The sequence below is a fragment of the Centruroides vittatus genome, unplaced genomic scaffold, assembly GCF_030686945.1.
Source record: "Centruroides vittatus isolate TY-2023 unplaced genomic scaffold, ASM3068694v2 contig_5, whole genome shotgun sequence".
NCBI lineage: Eukaryota > Metazoa > Arthropoda > Arachnida > Scorpiones > Buthidae > Centruroides > Centruroides vittatus.
Window position 1 is genome coordinate 2,811,951 of NW_027122286.1, and position 8,320 is coordinate 2,820,270.

The following is an 8,320-nucleotide window of genomic DNA, read 5'->3' on the forward strand; positions in this document are numbered from 1 at the left end:
AAGTTTTGCCGCCATCTATTGATTGAAATTATAACCATTTCTATTTTACGCCTGTAAATAAAAATTTTAAAGAAACTTAAATATTTTCAAATATATTTATAGTTAATTTCTTATAATATGATTAATTATAATAAATTTTATTAATTAAAAATTCGAAAATGTCATCGGAAGTAAACGAATTATAACAATATTTAATATTATAATTTATATTCTAAAATATTTAAAAAATAAATAATTGATTGTGTGTATAAGAAAAATGAATGTCAAAATTAAATAATAATTTAAAGTAACTGATGAAAATGTGTTTTACATTTTCGATTTATAAAAGAAATATGAATAATTCGTGCTGCCATCTTTCGTTAAAGAATTTGATTAATTTCAAAATATATAAATATATAAAGTTTTTCATATTCCACCACCTCCATCTGCCATGGGACTTTTATTCGAGTAATTTGCACTTATGTCATTTTTCTACTCCCTTGTGTAGAAATGCTAATTTAATTATCTGGCCACCCCGGTGATGATTAGTTCACTGCACATTTGTCCCCTAGCAGGTGTCTGACCGCTCTTGTGTCCATTCTACCGAAAAATTAACGTCACAAGCGAATTAAATCGATAAAAGCGCTATCTACTAATGTGCAATTACAACAAAAGCGCAAAATTTAAATGTTAAATAATTGTTTTGATTGTGTTTATAATAGTAATTATTATTATTTTTAATTTTTAACTGTAAAATTATAATAATTTTTGGTGTTTGTAACAGATGGCTTGGTGTCATCACCCAAAGGGGAGAGAATGAATGGCCTTCGTTTTTTTGTGTTAGATTCTCTAAGGATTTTTGAAAAGTGGCTAACAATACTAAATAGGGGAAAAGGGTCAGTTTTAACAATGTAGACATTACACTCTGTCACTTTTTTGCTGTTTAAATGGATTTGTTCTTTGTTAGTGTTAAGTGCCTGAAGTGAAAAGACAGGATAGAAAATGATGCCATTTGGGAATACAGTACAAAATTTACCAATGGGAACATTTTTATGAGACATTTACCTCATTTCTAATTAATATTAATGTCCTTAACTTTTATACAACATATTTATTAAACACTTAAACTATTTTTTATAGTTTAAGTGTTTAGTTTTTTAATAGTTTTATATAAAACTATAAAAAAACTTTATTATATTATAATAATAACAAATATGTAATTCTTATATTAATTAAAAGAATGATATATATTAAAATATATATATTATAAAATAAATAAGACTATATAAAACATTTTTACAGTATTTATTGAATACTGTAAATACTAAATATCACTAAATTTAAATATAAACAATTAAATTTAGAAGAAAATTATTGATAAATCTATAATATAATATATTAGTTAAATAAATAGATTTAATTGATTTATTTTCTTTGATTTTGTAATAATAATAATAATAATAATAATAGTTAAACGTTTTAAATTTTACTATTATTATTACTTGGAATATAATTAAATATTTAAAATATGCTGTTAATATGTTAATAAAATTTAAAAATATATATAGGAAATATAACTTTAATTATAATTTTTTAAATATAATTTTTAATGTTTCTGTATTCTTATATAAAATAAATTTAAGAAAAACATTAAAAACATATTAATTGCGTGATTAAAAAATAATTACAAGTTTTGTTTGAGATTTAGTGTGTGTGTTAATCGTTATCCTTATCATTTAACCCAAGTTAATAATTTTAGAAAATAACAAAATATAACCCAAGCACTTTTGGACTATAAAACATTCATCTTTACGAGTAAATCCTTTCGATCTATTATTTTCCCGGCTGTTATATATAACAGACGGAAATTATGGCGATCGGTCAAAAAATGACTCCCCAAGATTTTACATTTTTGAACTCAGAACACCTTAAAACGTCGAAAAGTACGAAAAAAATTTCGGGGTTTTCTGTATATATGGATGTTAGTATATGTGTTTGTGAGGGCACGATTTTGTTCACCCTGTTTGAAGCTTAATAACTGCTGCGCTTTTGGTCGAAAATTTCTGAAATTTTGTAGGGAGGTCTGTGTATTAAAGGGATTAGTGATATTAAATTTTCGTGATTAAAAGTCGAGGAAGTGGGGAGATAAACGGGATCGAGTGTATCTCCAGCAGGGTCAGACTTAAAGACATTTTACTTGTTATTATCATTTACAATTTAAATATATATATATATGAAACCCATCCCTACTCTCAAAATTAAGCTTTTTGCCATTTTATAAAAGTTAAAAATATAAAAAGTATTTAAATAAAATATCATAACAGATGGCGCCACCAAATGTTACCAGGAAAGTTAGCAATTCGTCGCTGGATTTTTTAAAGGGTAAACAATAAAGCAGTTATGATTTCATTATAGAAAATATACAGTCACAAATGTAGAACTTGCTATTGGAGTGATTCTATCTACTGAAATCCATAGAATGGATCCAATCAATGTAAACTGCATTTGTACAATGATTCATTATGGCGAATGATCGTTCGCGATTGCCTCATTATATTGACCTTCAATTATTCTCATTGCAAAAACATTATATCAAAATATAGTACAAACATTATAATTTAATTTACGTATCAACAATGATCATGTCTTAATATCAAAATAAACCTTAATAAAAATAAATAGTATCAAACAAAAATAAAGAATCACTGTCCTTAGTACACTGTACTGTTACGCTGTCCCTAATATAGTGTACTAGGAACAGTGTAATTTCTAATGGCGCCAAAACACATCGCGCGCTCTACTATAAGCTAGCACTAGATGATATCACTTATTAGGCTATATTAGACCACGTGGTAAATTCGACATTACCTCAACGCTCGCCTTTTCCTCAATCTCCCAGTAATGACAGTGATGGTCAAAATGCGCTCTTGGAGTAATAAGTCATCTCGAACATCACAGATATGGCTCATGAACACATCTGAACATTCAAACACTTCCAGAAAAAAACCTGATCTGTATATTTTTTTATTGCACGATATCCTAGAATATGATAAATGAAAATTATAAAAATTTGTAGATCACATCATTTCAACCGAAGATCTTACATACTAAGATACCCAGCTTGTCCCCCTCGTGTGAAATCGTAACTCAGCAGCGCCATTTAGGTTGTACTGCAGGACTAAAAGACTGCAGTACAACCTAATTTGATTAGGTTGTACTGATATGTGAGCAGTGCTGGATTAGGCACGAATATCACTGGATTAGTGCCTAGGAACAATGGGTTTCAGATGCTTTGAAATTGAAAAAAATAAAGTAATTTTACCGTTGCTACTGAATATCACAATTTACAAATACTTCTTTAGCTACAATTAAACGTTATTAGTTCTTGATGTCGGAGAATTATGTAGATTGTTCCTAATATTGGTTTACTTAGCTACTTAGGTGGTCAAAAATTCCAATGGGCAAAATGCTGAAAAATAGTTTTCTTGCTACAGATTTTCAAAATGTACGATGCACAAGATTTTGATTATTACGTCGGAGTCGCTAACGAAAGTCCCCTTCCGCAGTTGTAAATCACTTGCTGCCTGTGTTTCAATCACAACTCATTCTGTAATCTTTTCCCCGTTCTTCATCTCAACTTCGACAGCAACTTTTTTTACCATTTTACCAATCTTGCAGTAAAGGTTGCGAAAAGAATTACTTAAATGTATTGTGGTGGTTGTTGCAATTGCAGAATGGGTTGTGGATTAAACTGCGGTTGAATTTTTGCTCACGAAATTGATTTCCACGATATTGCAGCTGCGGAACGGGTTGCGGTAGAAATGTCTGTTGAGGAATGAATAGGGTTTTTCAAACGGGATCCCGGCTATTTTTTTAACCCGGGAAATTCTTCTCATCCGAGAAATCCCGCAAATTTCTTAAAAATTTACTTTTTTCTTTTTTGTGTTAAGGTTGAGGAAATTTTGCAAATAGAAAGTATAATTAACCTAAACTGTCAGAATACATTTGTATTTATTAATTTTAAGCCTGTTTATTAGTTTTAAATTTTTGCTTGTTATTGTCAATAATCAATATGTAGCCTATTTGTGGCAGGACTCTGAAAATTCTTTATATGTCAGAACATGTAATATCATGAATAATTGCACGGATGCTGTCTTAATTTTTAACCATGCCCAGTAGTTTCAATAACTGAATTATGCCAGGTTGTACAAATTGGGCAAGGATACAAACGAGTACGAAGTTTGCAAACATAAAGTTTTTCTTCATAAACCTGATTATTAAAGCCAAATCAACTGTAAAATGTTTTAACCTGTCGCTGTTTACATGTTCTAAACACAGTACACAAATTATTTATAACACAACAACAACACTATTTGTAATTTATTTTCAACACTAGTGAGTTACTCTCTGGCACTCCACAAGCGAGTAACACTCAGGCACCCGACAATTAATTAATAAAGGCACAACACTAGTTCTTTGCCAGCCACACAGCCACACACTCTGATCAGCACTGCCCGGCCACACCAAAGGGAAAGCACAATTTTTCCCTCTCTAGGCAGGAAGATCTCTCCCTGCATTCCCAAGTCTATAGTTACACAACACACCTGACAGGTGTGACAGAGCTGTGGATTGTACATCAACACTACGTAACATAAACACACGTGTTACAATTTTGTTAAATTGAATATCGAACTTAACACCAACTGCCGAATTATCGGGCTATACGCACGATACTGCTATTAAAGCAGCCGAAGTAGAGAAATCAAGAATATTTGAGAGCAAAAGAAGTATTGCAACGCATCTCGAAAACGAACTAGAAATCTTTGACGCTACGGGTGAAAAAAACACGTAACATTTGTCTTCTCTTAAATGCATTAAAGACGATTCCACCCACATCCATTGAATTGGAAAGGGCGTTTTCAGTAGCGGAATTTTTCTTTATTAAAATAATAACCAGATTGAGTGGTCGGAGTATTGACCATCTTTGGTTTTCAAAATCTTATTATAAAAATTTATAATATGTTTTATTATGTTTTATTTAAAAAACGAAAATTACCTTTTAAGTTTGATCTAAGTTCGTTTTTTCTTTAAATTTTCAACTCAATTCAAAGGCATTTTTTTTGTAAGCAGTTTTCAACAAACTTTAATAAATTTTTTCTATTTGTGAAAATTTCTACGTAATTCAAAGGTAATTTTAATATATATTTTACACAGCATTATTAATATTATGATTTTGGAGATTGCAGAACGTATTAAATTACTTTTAAAAATGAAAAATAATTATATCATTCGATTTCAAGATATTTTTTATATTTTAAAAAATAATTAATTATATGCCGAGATTTATCGGGACCCTCGGAAACAGTTCACTTTTTCCCCGAAATCCCGGGACAAGCAAAAGACCGGGAAATGAGAAACCCTAGGAATGAATCGCATAAATGTACTTAAAAATACTATCAAATTCAAACAGGTCGAGAAACTACAAGGATTTTTCGAAGAGTGGTCTGTCCGGATATGTCGGGTCCCGACTCTCACTACCCGGCCTTTCTATTGTGAGATTGGCCAAACCATAATGGGCTTACTAAAAAAAAAGCCCATTATGGTTTGACCGTAGGGCTGAAAGACTTAAAAACGAATTGCCATTGTTGACTAAGAGTAATGGAGATATTAGCTGGCCCATCACTATATGATGAATTCAAGCGCAAAGCGTAACTGGAGCATAAAGACATACAAATGAAAAATAAAGAAAAGCTAGTTGCTAGAATTTTGCTATTTAGAGAATATATTTGTTTTAAATATCTTTTTTATTTCCTGTTTTTATAGGAAAATAAATATATTTACAATTATTTATAAATCAAATTTTTATTCTAGTTCATTAACTTATTATATTTATGAATATGTACGATGCGAAATAGACTAAACGTTTTTATTTTGTTAATATTAAAGTACTAAAATATATTCAAATCAAAATCACAACTTAATCTTAAATCCAGTTATTTATATTCTAAAAAGGATTCTTCTTTGCATCAGCACCCGCTGTTGCCAGCTTGATATTTACATTTAACAATTTTATTTTTACATTATAGTACTACGTATTTCAAACTGATGCCTTTTATAACTGAAATATTTAAAAATATTTTAAAGTCTATCCCCGGAGCAGGCTGTCAAATATAACAGGTAAATGCTTACTGAAAACACAAAAGGGTAGCAGTGCATCACTGCATAACAAGAATGCAATGCAGGAATGCTTGAATATGCGGTTAGTTTTAGTTTTAGGCTGGCCACTAGGCCATCCGGTAACAACCCATCGCTCTGGGGGACCCGGGATCGAATCCAGACAGATCGAAAAATCCCTAGAAATTTCTCATGTGCTGGTCTGTCTGAATATGTCTGGCCCCTTTCCCTCACACTCAGCTGCTCCATTGTGGACTTGGTCGAACCCATAATGGGCTTGCTATAAAGTGGCCCTCTTAATGCACCACAAGGCAGAAAGAGTTAAAAAGAAAGAGATGGATATGCAAATGATTCGATTGAATAGAAGACTAGTATATATATATATAATTTAACTAAGTAACGAATCATTTAATTCTACTTTATTTTATCATTTAAATAAATATGTTATTTTTTTAATACTAAAGCACGTACTGTATATCTATATACGTGGCATAACCAATACAAACTTTTAATAATACTACAAGTATTTGCAAAATATCATTTGCAGCTACATACTTCTGCCATAAAGTTAGTCTTGTGAAGTCTGGAGAAAGTATCGAGGCCAAAATGAAGTGTCTAAGTCTTGTTTTGGTCTTGGAAGATAAAAATCTCGGTCTCCAGTAGTAAAAGCTTTGAAAAAATTTAAAATAATGAAATAATTACTATATCGGTATTTAAAATTATTCGTCATACATTGGAGCAGTGCTAAAAGTATTCTGGAAACGGTGATATAGATGTAAGTTCTGGAGCGTGCTGAGTATGTGAGAAAACATTCTTCTTATGTATTTTGCGCTTCAGCAACGTCAGTTCCTGTCAAGGAAATTTTTTCTTAAAGTGGCTTGATTTTTTAAAAATGGCTGTCTCGACGTGTTAGAGCAATAGATTCAATATTAGATTTGTTGATTTTATAAAGTGTAAAAAAGAACTTTGAATGTTCTTTTTACATGTTTGTAACTTGAATGCAAATGCATTGTAATGCTAACAACATTCAAGAATTTGAAGCATTGTATTTATTGTAATTCCATTTTATTGTTTTAATAATTAATTTTTGTAAATAATTATCCAAACAAAAACATCTGAGATCTTAAAGAAAGAAAGTTAAAGAAAATCTTGAAATTTTCACACTACCTAAGAAAACAATTACCTTTCGAACGAGAAATTCGGAATTACCTTAGACGTTTGGGGCGGAGAAATCGACCCCCGAAAATTGACAATTCTGATTCTTGATTATATAGTCAGTCAGTGACTTTATTACTTGGGAGTCACTGCCGTAACTCTTGACATAACAAGTTTCTCGAATTTAATTTTGGTTTTAGATGTGAAATATCTTGGTAACGAGCAATTATTTATTGTGACATCATTACAATGCCGACTGCAATTTTTCGTCACGATGCTCTCAATTTTAGCAGTGTCTTGCCCCTGTATATCATACTTTTTCTGTTAGCAATGAAATCTTACCGGCTATCCGTCTAACTCCTTTCAGGAGAAAACATTTTAATTAAAATAATATAAACTCCGGTCCAAACTGGAAGTTTGTACGTAGTTAATCGGAACCTCCTGTCCCTAAATTTTCCAGGTCTGGACTTTTATCCAACTCTGTTCTCGAGATTGAAGAAGAACATATCTTTTCTTCTTTAATCTCGAAAACAGAATTAGATAGCTAGTGGAAATTTATAGGTCTGCAATTTTTGAAAATTGCAGCCCAATAATAAAATACTTGGTCTCGTCTTTGGTCGAATCCCAGCAATTTTTCGACTCGTACAGATTCGATCCAAGTCCCCCAAAGCAGTAGGCTGCCATGTTAACCACTCGGCCATAAGGCCAAGGAGCGTGGAGTGCCGCCTCTATTTATTCTACGGTGCTTCCAGTAAAAGTTGTGTTTCCATTCCCATTTGGAGCTACCTTTCTTGTTTCCTCGGAGGGAAAAAGGTTATTACGCTGAAATGTTTATACATTAATGGAAAAACTTATTTTAAATTCTTTATTATAAAAAAATATTACAAACGAATTATTTTAAATTAAATTAAAGTAAATCACTTTTTGATGCTTGCATAACTTAAATTATTATTTTTACTTAATAGTAATTTTATTATAAATAAATATTTTAACTAGAAATTAAATGTATACA